We start from the raw sequence: 12,335 nt of genomic DNA, 5'->3' as shown, positions 1-12,335 counted from the left end.
AGCAAACAGCTTGCGCTGACACTAAATGTGCAGCGATATCTTATTAATATTTTGGGTGCCTGCATGTGGGTGAAAGCAGCTCATATATATACTGTCATCCTTGGATAATGGCAGCTTTAAATGGTGGCCATTAAAAAATTAAAGCACAAAGCAAATGTATCGTTGGAATGTAAGAGCACTGGCCAGGAAAGCAGATTAAAATAAAATATAATAGTAGTCATTACAGCCAAATGAGCAAACAGAAAGGAGAACACTGTGTAGGAACACCAGTCCCGTCAGCTTGAATACATTAGAGTTTCCCCATCAGTGAGGACAGCTGTATTAATCCCCTAGGCATGCAGTACACAAAACTTCACATATAAGAGCATTATTTGAATCCAGCTTATTATTACACATAGTCACCACTGAATGGTAATAGGCTACCTCTGGCACTTAAGGTGTCATAGACTACCAGTCCCACACACACACAGAGGCATACTGACACAGGTGTAGCACTGTCATAACATCCTCATTGTCGACACGCTGCTTGTTGCTCACCAGGTATCTAGCCCATAGTGAGTCCTGCAGTTAGCTACTTTAGCTAGTGGCGCACAAATTTAAAATACCCCAAACAGCCTAATTCCACAGTGATGTCCACCATCAGGGACCTCTGCCAGCGCTGATCCTGTTGACCTGAAACAAAGAAAAAAAGAGGGAGAGAAATAAATCCTTGTGGTAGATTTATCCAAAGTGTTCTGAAGTCAATGAAGCTCTCCCTTTTTTAACCTCCCATTACTCCTGTTCACAAACCTATGTCGAGTCCTAGACCAAAGAGCACCCCACTCAAGGAGCCCCTTTGTTGCCCAAACCAGAAAACTCCATGTATTTTTTAAAACACTTTTAGAATGCCAATGTAGGCATAGATCTCTTGTGCATGTCCCCCACAAATTGTCAAGAATTCTGTTGCACCCCAGACAGGCTTCTACACATTGGGGTGTAGGAGAGGTGTGCAGTTGAACTTATCTCCTGGACCTGAGAGACAGGAAAGGGGTTAATGCATTTTCATTTCAAAATGATGGAGCTTGCAGTGACGTCCTCTCCTCCGATTGGAGGATTGGGGAAATGACGTCACCACAGCAGCGCCATATTGCTCTCAGTTCACCTAAGGGAAATATGGTGGCACTTGCAGTGGAGTCCTCTTGACCGATTGGAGAGGACGTCACCGCAGCGGCACCATTTTGAAGGATTGAACAGTGAAGCTAGAAGAGAGAAGATGCGGAAGTGGTTAGCAGAGAAGGTAGCAAAACAATTAGAGAGCGTGAATGAGAATGAGAATGTGAGTGAGAATAAATGTGGCCACCAGGCAACAAATTTTGTTCCCAAATTAAAAATGACTCCAAATTTTTGGACAAACCGAATGGGCAGGGAACGAAAATTGTTGCATGAAGACAAATGGGCCAAAAACTAAAAAAACAAATGCGTCCAAATCGTTTTTGGCCCATTTGCGCATCTACTAGGTAGGGTTTGTGGGTGTCATATTACATTGTGTTGTCACACAGCATACACAGTGGTGAGAAAAAAGTAAGTAAACCCTTTGGAATTGCCCGAATTTATGAATAAATTTGTCTTGAAATATGATATGATCTTCATCTAAGTTAAAATAATGAACAAGCACAATCTCTTTTAACCAATAACACACACATTATTGTGTTGTTCTTGTACATATTGAATATATCATTCAAACATTTACAGTGTGGGTTGGAAAAAATATGCAAATCCCTAGGCTAATCACTTCAACAAAAATTAATTGGAGTCAGGAGTAAGCAAACCTGGAGTTTAATCAATGAAACGGGATTAGCGGTGTGTTTTAGAGCTACTTTGGCATAATAACCCAACATTTTGAGTTTCCTATTGCCATCTGCTGATGTGAACCATGCATACCAAAAGGTACATTTTGGAAATACAATCAAGATTTTGTTGATTTGCATACAGCTAGAAATGGTTATACATAGGGTTTACATATTCATCAGTCCACAGTTAGACAAATTGTTTATCAATGGAGACAATTTAGTACTGTGGCTACTCTCCCTAGAAGTGGGCGCCCAGCAAAATGACTCCAAGGGCACAATGCAGAATGCTCAATGAGGTAAAAATCATCAGAGCCCAGACCTAATAATATGGCTGAGCTTAAATTCCCTCTGAACATTGTGCAGATCTGTTCTGCAGTTACTGGAAGTGATTGTTTGAGGTTAATGCTGCCAAAGGAGGTTCGGTCAGTTATTAAATACAAGGGTTCACTTACTTTTTTCACCAGAATATGATTGTTTAATAAATGTGTTCAATAAAGAGATGAAAGATTATCAGTGTCTGTGCATTATTAGCTTAAGCACATTGTGTTTGTCTATACTTCTGTAGATCCGATTACATTTGCAGAAAAGCAGGTAATACGAAAGGGTATAAATAATTCATATTAAAATATTTTGTAGATACTTTAAATAAACATTATTTACCTGAAGGGGGAAAAAAAAATCCGGAAACTATTTGTGTCCCAAAACCCAAAAGTACACAGTCTCATCTGGCTAAAGCATTATCTCTGCCCACATCGTGTTTAATCCTATGCAAACTAAGGTGAGGTGTGTTATTAAGCTTATACCAAGTCCCAGCTACAGCACGACTGGCCTAACCTGCTGCCTTTCTTCTAAGACCTGCAGCCAGTATATTTAGACCAAGTTAGTCACTTATGAAAACATTGTTTGTTCTCCTTATCTACTGAATATTTTACCAAGATAAACCCATTGACAAGTGCATCTTGATTAAAGGGGCAGTCATTTGATTTTATTTGATATTTCATGTAAGCAATTAGTTTGATAGTTTGGAGATAATAGCAACTAAGGCAAGAATAAGTATTTCAATTTTACATCTTGTGCCTGCAGTGTACATCTTGTGCTTGCAGCTTTGATTAAAAACAAAGAAAAAAAAAATAAAAACATAAACTTTACCTGAAATTAAGAAAAATTATGCAGTATAGCACAACAGAAATTGGCTTAAAGTTACATACACTGAAAAAGGCACACTTCACTGTCCAAACGTTGGACACACAAGGGTGATTCTGTTCCGTCGCAAGCCCACAGTGGATCGTCTTCATCTTCTGGGGCCTAATGCACCAAGGGAATAAGTGGCTACAGTGCCTGCTTGGCCAAAGACTAGCAGGAGGGCTAGATGTTTTCTCTCCCCTTCAAGGGGAGGTAGGAGCTAAGAGAGCAACCCATCTCCCTTACCGCTTTTGCTGTCCTTATCGCTCAACCATAGTGCATGCAAGACCAGAGGATCAAGTTTTCCTTCTCTCACAGGTGCTCACTTGATCTTAGCTAAAAGGCCAAAAGTATATTATGTTAATATGAAAAATGCTATTGGGCTATATTCTGGTAGAGTTTCTTCAGCAAGCATTCAAGTGTAGTAAGTGACATGAAATATTTCATCTGAAATTAGTAAACTTTGATATCTTAGGGCATGAATCCTTACATATGAGAGTAGTTTAGATAGCAAGAGGCCCTGTTGAGTCCCAAGACATATAAGTAGTTATTTATAAAGAGCAATTGTGTGAACTATTTTAAAGGTGTTCTTATAACCACAGCAACTGATGGGGTGTCCCTGTCCGTTGGCCCCTGCTAGCAGTTTCACTTTCTAAACTTTACACTGTTATTATATATAACCCCAATTGTCTCTTTCCTCATTGCTAAATCGGCATGTTATCTTTCCTCTTTGGATCCATGCACAACAAAGAAATTGGACCAATAATTTACTTGCTCCAAGCATGAAAATAAATTTCCATTCTCAGTATAAGGAATCAGTAACATCTACGCAATGCGGAAATGTAATTTAAAATATCCTATGGCTAGGATGATGGTGAGAAGAATACAAAAGCATTCTACCTCTCTTCCCTTGACACTGTTAAGACTACAACTGGGGCTGTGGAGGGGGATTGGGTAGTTCTTTACTTATGAAAACTGAATCAATTACTGGATTCTGGAGCTCGGCATTCATTCATGTGGTGAATATTATGTATCCCAACAATTCTTTAAAACACTGACAGGAAAAATGAGCCTAATTTTCCTGTTAAAGCAAGTGAATTCTTAAATGCCCTTCTCAACAGATGTTGGAGTTTACATTTACACAGCAGGGTATTCAATACACATTTGTTTTTGGAAATGTTACTTTGAAGTATTGCTGTACTTTTTTTTGCATAAAGAAAATCAGTTTCTCATTTTGTGCAAGGACCAATATTCAAAATTACAGAAACTAAAATTAACTGTTTTGGTTGAGTGTGCATATATACTCATTGGCCACTTTATTAGATACACCTTGCTAGTAACAGGTTGGACCCCATTTTGCCTTCAGAACTGTCTTCATTCTTCATGGCATACTTTCTACAAGGTGCTAGAAACATTCCTCAGAGATTTTGGTCCATATGGACATCCATGATGTGACTCTCCTGTTCCACTACATCCCAAAGGTGCTCTATTGGATTGAGATCTGGGGACCATGGAGGCCATTGGAGTACAGTGAACTCATTGTCATGTTAATGAAACCAGTTTGAGATGATGTGAGCTTTGTAACATGGTGCATTATCCTGCTGGAAGCAGCCATCAGAAGATGGGTACACTGTGGTCATAAAGGGATGGACATGGTCAGCAACAATACACAGGTAGGCTGTCACATTTAAACAATGCTCAATTGGTACTAAGGGGCCCAAAGTGTGACCCCACACACCATTACACCACCACCAGTCTGAACCGTTGATACAAGGAAGGATGGATCTATGCTTTCATGTTGTTTATGCCAAAGTCTGACCCTGCCATCTGAATGTCGCAACTGGAATCGAGACTCGTCAGTCCAGGTAATGTTCTTCCAGTCTTCCATTGTCCAATTCTGGTGAGCCTAAGCAAACTGTAGCCTCAGTTTTCTGTTCTTAGCTGGCAGGAGTGGTACCTTGGTTGTAACGAGTGGTTATTTGAGTTACTGTTCCCTTTCTGTCATTTTGAACCAGGGTGGCAGGCTTCCAGAGTAAAGATTCGAGCTACTTAGAAAAGAGTTTCCTAATATTGTAAATGTAGTCCTTTACAAATACATAAATTCTACCTGAGCAGAGGAGCAGGTCAAGTGCACGGAATGAAAAAGTTAGGCATTTTGTGTGTTTACACTTAAAAGATTGTTTCCTGTACATACATATTTCTTATGCTTTTCATTCAATTGTATGACTTGTGCATTATGTTGCAGGGAGACACCCTATTTTTCAATTGTAGAATTATAAACTAGAAGAGGCACAAATAATACACAATGCGAAAGCTCTAGACCACTTTGTGCTTCCTCAAGACCTAATTTACATTAGACTCCCTTCTAAGCACAAACATATTTTAGAAATGCTTCGACAGCTCAGAACAGAAAAGTGAATATAAAAAAACATTAAGGCATAGAATGGGCATCTATGGGATAATACCAGAAGTGATCAAGACAAACCATTAACACAGCAAACTTTTCTTATGTTGATCCACTAAAAAATGGCACACTAACATTTCAAAATGTCCTTGGTCCTACTTCTGAAAGTACTGCCCATATTTATAAATCCAGCCCTCCTTATCCATCAGTCTGAAATTAGTACCATGACATATCCGTGTTATACTGCATCAGAAGAGTTGATTTTATGGCCGTGGCAATTTCTGTATAATTCTGCCATTCTTGGGCGCCAGCAATTTATTGTAGACAACCACCGCATGATACAAAAAAATCCATCTCAAAAGAGGGATTTTCCAGACAATGAATCTATTTTAAAGGAAAAGGCAAAAACTTCACAATTTGATGTTTGTCTTGATCCTGGTTTAAGGGGGTGCATATACAGGCTCCAAGGCCAGAGCTAAACATTTTAGTTTCTCTCATTTTATGACAGGACAGGCGACCTGCACTCCTCTGCTATCAGAGGGCGCACAGACTTAGAACAGTGTCAAGTGCTAACTGACAGCAAATATTTAGTTTAACCCACAGGGTGTTAAGACAAAGGAATTTACAAAGTTACTTGGTATTTAAAGACTAGCAATTGTGCTTCATCTATCAATAAAGTGTCCATTAATCATATAAATCATACTAAGGAACAGTCTGTGCTGATAAGAGACAAGAGGAAGTCAAATACACAGTCTTCTACACTGTTTGTTATGTAGGCTTTTTGAAGGAAAAGATTGTGGATAACCTGTATGATATTGAGAGTAAACTAAGCATTCCAAACTTGAATGAAGGTCTCAAAAAACAATGTTACACATATGTACTAAGCGTGGCTAGAACTAATTGACACGAGGCACCAGCAGGAGTTTTTTTTCCTACTTCTGGCACTATCTCTCCTCAGCCAGGACTGGCCTTTTCCCTTTTATTAAAATCACTTTTATTTTGTGTGGTTTGGCTCTTTCACTTATGCCGTTTCTTGAGTTCTGTTGCACGCACGTGTTAGTAGAAGGTAGGAGTTATGATCACTAGTTTGCAGATGCAAACCCGACACCAACCATCTCAACTCGGCTGCTTTAAAGTTGAGTTGTACTGAGTCAAAGAGCAAAGGTAACTCAGGTATTCATTAACTTACCTACTCAATGAGGGATGATGAATGTAATCCCCTTTTTGGTAAAAAAACATATGTATGCTCATTTGAGTTGTGGCCTCCACATATTTTGTTGTTACGATTGTACTAAGTAATATGTCCTATTTACCCACTGTACAGTGTTGTATAATATGATAATATATTATATAAAAAAGAAAACATCTGGGCTTGTCCTTCCTTTTTCTTCAACCTACATGAAGAGTTTAAAATACATGGCCTGAGCCACCCAAGCTCATGTCGCTTCATCTCCACATCGTGTGCATTGGTATGGGGAGATAAACATTGGAAAAGGGGTAGGAGTTAAGCACACTTATGGCACCCCCATGTGATGTGTGGAGAAATTGGTACATTAAGAATTTATTACAGCAGTAACATAGGCAGTACTATTGTAGAAACTTTGTGCTGGTGACCTGTAACTTCTAGTAGCGCTAGACAGCACTTCACAGGACACAAGCTGTCTATGGACCACGAGAGCAAGCAGCTAGGGATTCACCTGTTGGGTCCCTCTAAGATTCATTTGGAAAATCATTTGTCTGTGCATGAACTAAAATAAGAAAGTGAGCTGGGCCTTCTGGTTAGGAAAACATGCAGACTAGATAGAACTAATATTGATTTTGAAAATCTTTACTTCTTGTGGAAGAACTGAAATGTTTCACAGAATGGTAATATAGAAGAGCACCCAAGAACTACATGGTCCAATTTTACCAATAACCAGTTGAGCGCTGAATGAGTTAAAAAGAGGGATTAAGATAATTGTATGTTTTGGTATCGTGACATAAGCACATTCCTGAAACATGAAAGGATTTAATCATATTGAATGTCCCTGTGCCCAGACCATAAGCTTCCTAATTGTTTTTTGCAAGGTCTTGTTTGTGGAACATTAAAAAACCTGCTTTCCTCCTGCTCCGCGTGTCTTCAAATAAATTGAGCTTAATATCCAGGGATACAATTGTAAGCTGTACTTTTGTTGCTGTGTTCATTGTTTGCATAGAGTAATGTTTCGATTTAACACCACTTAATAATAATCATAAAAAAAACATTGATTTTGGTATGTCAAGCAGAGCCAAACTGGAGGGATTGTTGTGTAATTCCAGTTGTGGAAAGTACAAACCAAAATACCAATGTATATAATAATACAGAGAATATCAACATCTAATTCATAACAATACTTGATGTCTAGGATGTACATATAGAGGAAACAGGAAAATGGACATAGCACAGCACTGGATCATGTAAAAATAGTGCTAAATTATTTATTTCAAAAACATAAATAAAGTGTGCACTGAGATCCAGCTTATGGCAAAATAGACTAAAACATGCAGGTTACAGATACGTTGACACTTTAACAATAAACTCAATTGTTTCACTGTCTTTGGTCTATGCTCTCAGTTGGTAAATGGTGGCAGGAGACGCTACAAACAATTGTCAGTGGATGTCTATGGATGTATTCAATAAATAATACAAAATAATGACAAGAATAGTGTTACCAAAGTGTTTCTTAGAATGAACCAACTTCCTTAGGGCTAACTTCAATGGCAATGTGTTTTCATACGCCTTAACTATTGTTTGTGGTGTTCCCTGCCCCCACTACAAACTGAGAGGATACACTAAAGATGGTGAAACGTTTGCGTTTATTATTAAAGTGGCAGTGTGTACCGGTAACATTCATATTTTAGTGTGTTTTATACTTGAGCTGGATTTTGTTTCTGAATCAAAAAATGCCCCCCCAAATTAAATTCCGAGTCGAAAACGGAAAAATTGCGGCTGGATCGATTTTGCTTGCCATGCACAAGTCTAATACCCACCTAATTAAATAGTTTGTAATGGAATTGACAGGATTAATGATAGAGGTACATAAAGAGAAACCAGAGAGAACACATTAGGACATAATGCATTCTCTGCATCAGTTAGCAATAGCAGTTGTCATGTTTAAGCTGTTCACAGTGGGATAACTACAGGGGCCCGTGCCTCTAGGGGGCCCAGTGCAACCCCTTGTTCCTGTCTACTTGTTCCTGTCTACTTGTACCGGTTCAAAATTGTTTAGAAAGGGCCCTTCCAATTTGGACCGCAGAGGGGCCCTTTGTGAACTATTTTTAACCAGCACAGGAAAACAGGAACGCATCGGTCACTTTACATCATGTGATCCAGCTGTGAAACAGAGGCTGCCCGCACAGTGTGCCAGCAGTGGGACAGAAAGCTGCTGGAGCAGTGAGAGGTAAGCCATGACGGGCAGAGGTGGGATGCACGTATATGTGTTTGTATATAAGTATGTGTGTGAGAATTGATGTATAATTCTGGGTGAGCATGGATGTGTAATTGTGTGGGTGAGCATGGATGTGTAATTGAGTAGGTGTTTTTGTGTGAGCATACATGTGTATGCCCACAAAGCAAAACGGGTGAAAGACTTGTAATGTATTTTCTTTGTCTTTCTTAACGTATGTACTATTCCCCTTCTGAAACAAGTCTAATGCACCCTATGCAACTGGAATTCCATCACATCACTTTTTTCGTACTTGTTTACACACACAAATGTTTGTTTCCCTATTAATCCCCTCTACATACGCACCAAGATGTACTGTAAACTACGTTTATCACCTATCTGGGCAGGCCTATTCTTTAACAGGGCCATAAATAGGCAAATAAACATATGTACAAATAGGAAGTGTACAGAACATGTCACACTGCTAATTTTAAAACAATGCAAAAAAAAATTTGCGCAGGAAGTAATCACCCATACATTTGTACAGAAGCTTGTGACCTCCCCCTAGTGGTTAATTTAAAACAGTACCCCCTCTTTTGTGTGCTCTACAAATGTTTTGTACAAGAAACAAGTGCCACTATTCAAATTTTTTGATGAAGTTGACAAAGTCACTAAGTTACCCTAGAAGGTTAGATTGCCTCAAGCAACAAAAAGTTAAGAGGTTAAATTAAATTGGTTCAGTATACTGGCACTTTTGTCAAATAAACTGAGTCCCAAATGTGCCATCATGTTCTATGCTACCTATGTGCAATGAATAAGGAGGCTTATCTTTGGGAGAAAACTATCTGAAAATTGCCAGCCCAGTCCTCCTTTAAAAATTAAAAAGTCTCTCAATGGGTGATCATCAAGGGTAGGATCTCAACTCCCAATACATTCATCCAACAAATTGTCTGACAGCACACCAAAGATAACAAAAAGTATTCATCAGATAAAACTCATTTTTATTAAGGTCATCAGAGAAATAATCCATAAAGTGCATGAGTGGAAGAAGGCAAAAGCTTAATGTGTTTCACACTTACAAAGTGGTTTTATGAAAAGTATATATATATATATATATATAGGGGGTAGTAGAAGTATTATTAAACACCCATCTATAGACACCAGACAAGCCAGAAGGCTTCTTTTTCCCTCAGAAATCTCATGGTGCTGCCACAACCACAAGGGATTCTTGGTAGGCGCATGCAAATAAGGTCAACAATTATCTCCTTTGCCTCAATGTAAGAGTTTCCATCACCTTTACGCACCATAACTTATGTAATGGTATATATATATATATATATATATATATATATATATATATATATATATATATATATATGTAGTACCAATAAAATAACTATAAAAATCGATGCCGCAAAGCTCTCTCTACCTTTGAACAGGTTTGTAAGCAGAGATTAATTGATTAGAGCATTGCTATAATAAGTAATAGTTTATTCAGCTTCCAACTCCCACCAGTGGCAAGAAACAAGAAAAAAAGATGAGCTACAGCAGCAATTTATCTCAATCTGCACAATGTAAATAAGTATTGAAAAGGTGACAATGTTTAAATTGATGACATAGTATGCCAATAAACGTATATGGAAAATAACCCAGTTTGCTTTGTGTTTTTTATATATATTGATACCCAATATATCATAGGCATTAACATGAAATATGCATAGTGCTCCAAATGATACAATTATAAATAACAAACAATCACAACAGTTATCAGGGTAGGTATTCGGACATAAACACTGTTAAATCAAACTGCGAGTCCAGGAGGCTTGCTCGTTCTTAGTTTAAAAATCACTAATTAAAAAAGCCAAATTGCCTCCATTACAAATGGAAAAATGTTTTCCAAGGGCTGGTGTCTCAGCTTTATTTATAATGTTGGTAATATGTTCCTTTATGAGTTCTTTTATGTATTGTATGCCACACTTGATTAGATATATGGCATGCCACGTGGTGCAGTTTATATATAGTTTTACCTCAAAAGACTTCCCATTGCTTGCGGAAACAAATTGTCTGGATCTATTAATGTATGTGCAACATTTACAAATTCTATGCCCATACCTGTGGTATGTAGCCATGTTTGTCCCTTTATTGCTTTACTTAAATATAAGTGGTGGGACAGAATATTAACCAAAGATCTGGCTCTTTTTGGTGCAATTCTTATAACCCCCCTTCAGATTATTTCTATAATTCTAATCAGATCTTAAATCCTTTAAGCGTTTTTTTCAAAATGGATCTTGTTTGTATTAGGTTATTTTCCATATACTTTTATTGACATACTAATAACATGTAATCAATTACAGTTAGTGTTACTTTCTCAATATTTATTCACATTGTGCAGGTTGAGATTGGATTCATTGCTGCTGCAGCTCTTGTTTTTTTGTTTTTTTTCCTGTCACTGGCAGGAGTTGAACAGATCCTTACTTATTTTAGCCATCCTCTAATTTCATCTCATCTTCCAAACCTGTTCAAGGACGGAGCTTTGCAGCTGAAGGGGACATACCAAGACGATGCTCTGCTTCCAACTTTGCAGGAACAGTTTGGAGAAGGCCCTTTTCTATTCCAGCATGACTGTGCCCCAGTGCACAAAACAAGGTTCATAAAGACATGGTTGGATGGGTTTAGTGTGGAAGAACTTGACTCTCCAGCACAGAGCTCTGATTTAAACACCATCAAACACCTTTGGGATGAACATAGATTGTAAGCCAGGCCTCTCGTCCAACATCAGTGCCTGACCTCACAAATGCTCTACTGGTTGAATGAGCAAAAAATTCCCACAGAAACACTCCAAAATACTTGGAAAGCCTTCCCAGAATAGAAGGTGTTACAGCTGCAAATGGGGACCAACTACATATTAATGTCTCTGTATTTACAATGCAATGTCATAAAAATCCCTGTGGATGTAATGGTCAGGTGTCCCAATTCTTTTGTCTATATTATGTATATATAGTAGGCTTTTTCAGCATTCATATTGAGGCTGCTTTTGCTAAATCACATTATGTCCCCCTTCTTTCGTTCATGCATGGATTAATACTAATTATTAGTTAGTACTGCCATGTTTTTTTTCTATGCAAGACTAAGGACCTTAATAAAAGTGAGTTTATATTTTTATTTGATGTATACTTTTCATTATTTTTGGAGTGCCGTCGGACAATATGTTGGATGTTTATTTTTGGTAGCACTATTGGTTGGAAGAGACCCTTCCACTTCTGACTGCTTCTTCTGACTGCTACACCACCTCTTTGTTCTACTGCAGCGGTTCTCAATCTGTGGTCGAACGACCCTTTCCCAGGGGTCGCCTAAGACCATCGGAAAACACATATTTCCGATGGTCTTCGGAACCGAGACACCGTCTCCAGGCGGGTCCGCCCACATGCAGATACGCCCACATACGAGTACCCGGCGTAATGACATCATCGTGACAACCCCATCACATACACCCTGTACAAATACAGGTGTATGTGA

This window comes from Spea bombifrons, chromosome 3, assembly GCF_027358695.1.
Source record: "Spea bombifrons isolate aSpeBom1 chromosome 3, aSpeBom1.2.pri, whole genome shotgun sequence".
In the NCBI taxonomy this organism is placed as follows: domain Eukaryota; kingdom Metazoa; phylum Chordata; class Amphibia; order Anura; family Pelobatidae; genus Spea; species Spea bombifrons.
This window is presented reverse-complemented; position numbering follows the sequence as displayed.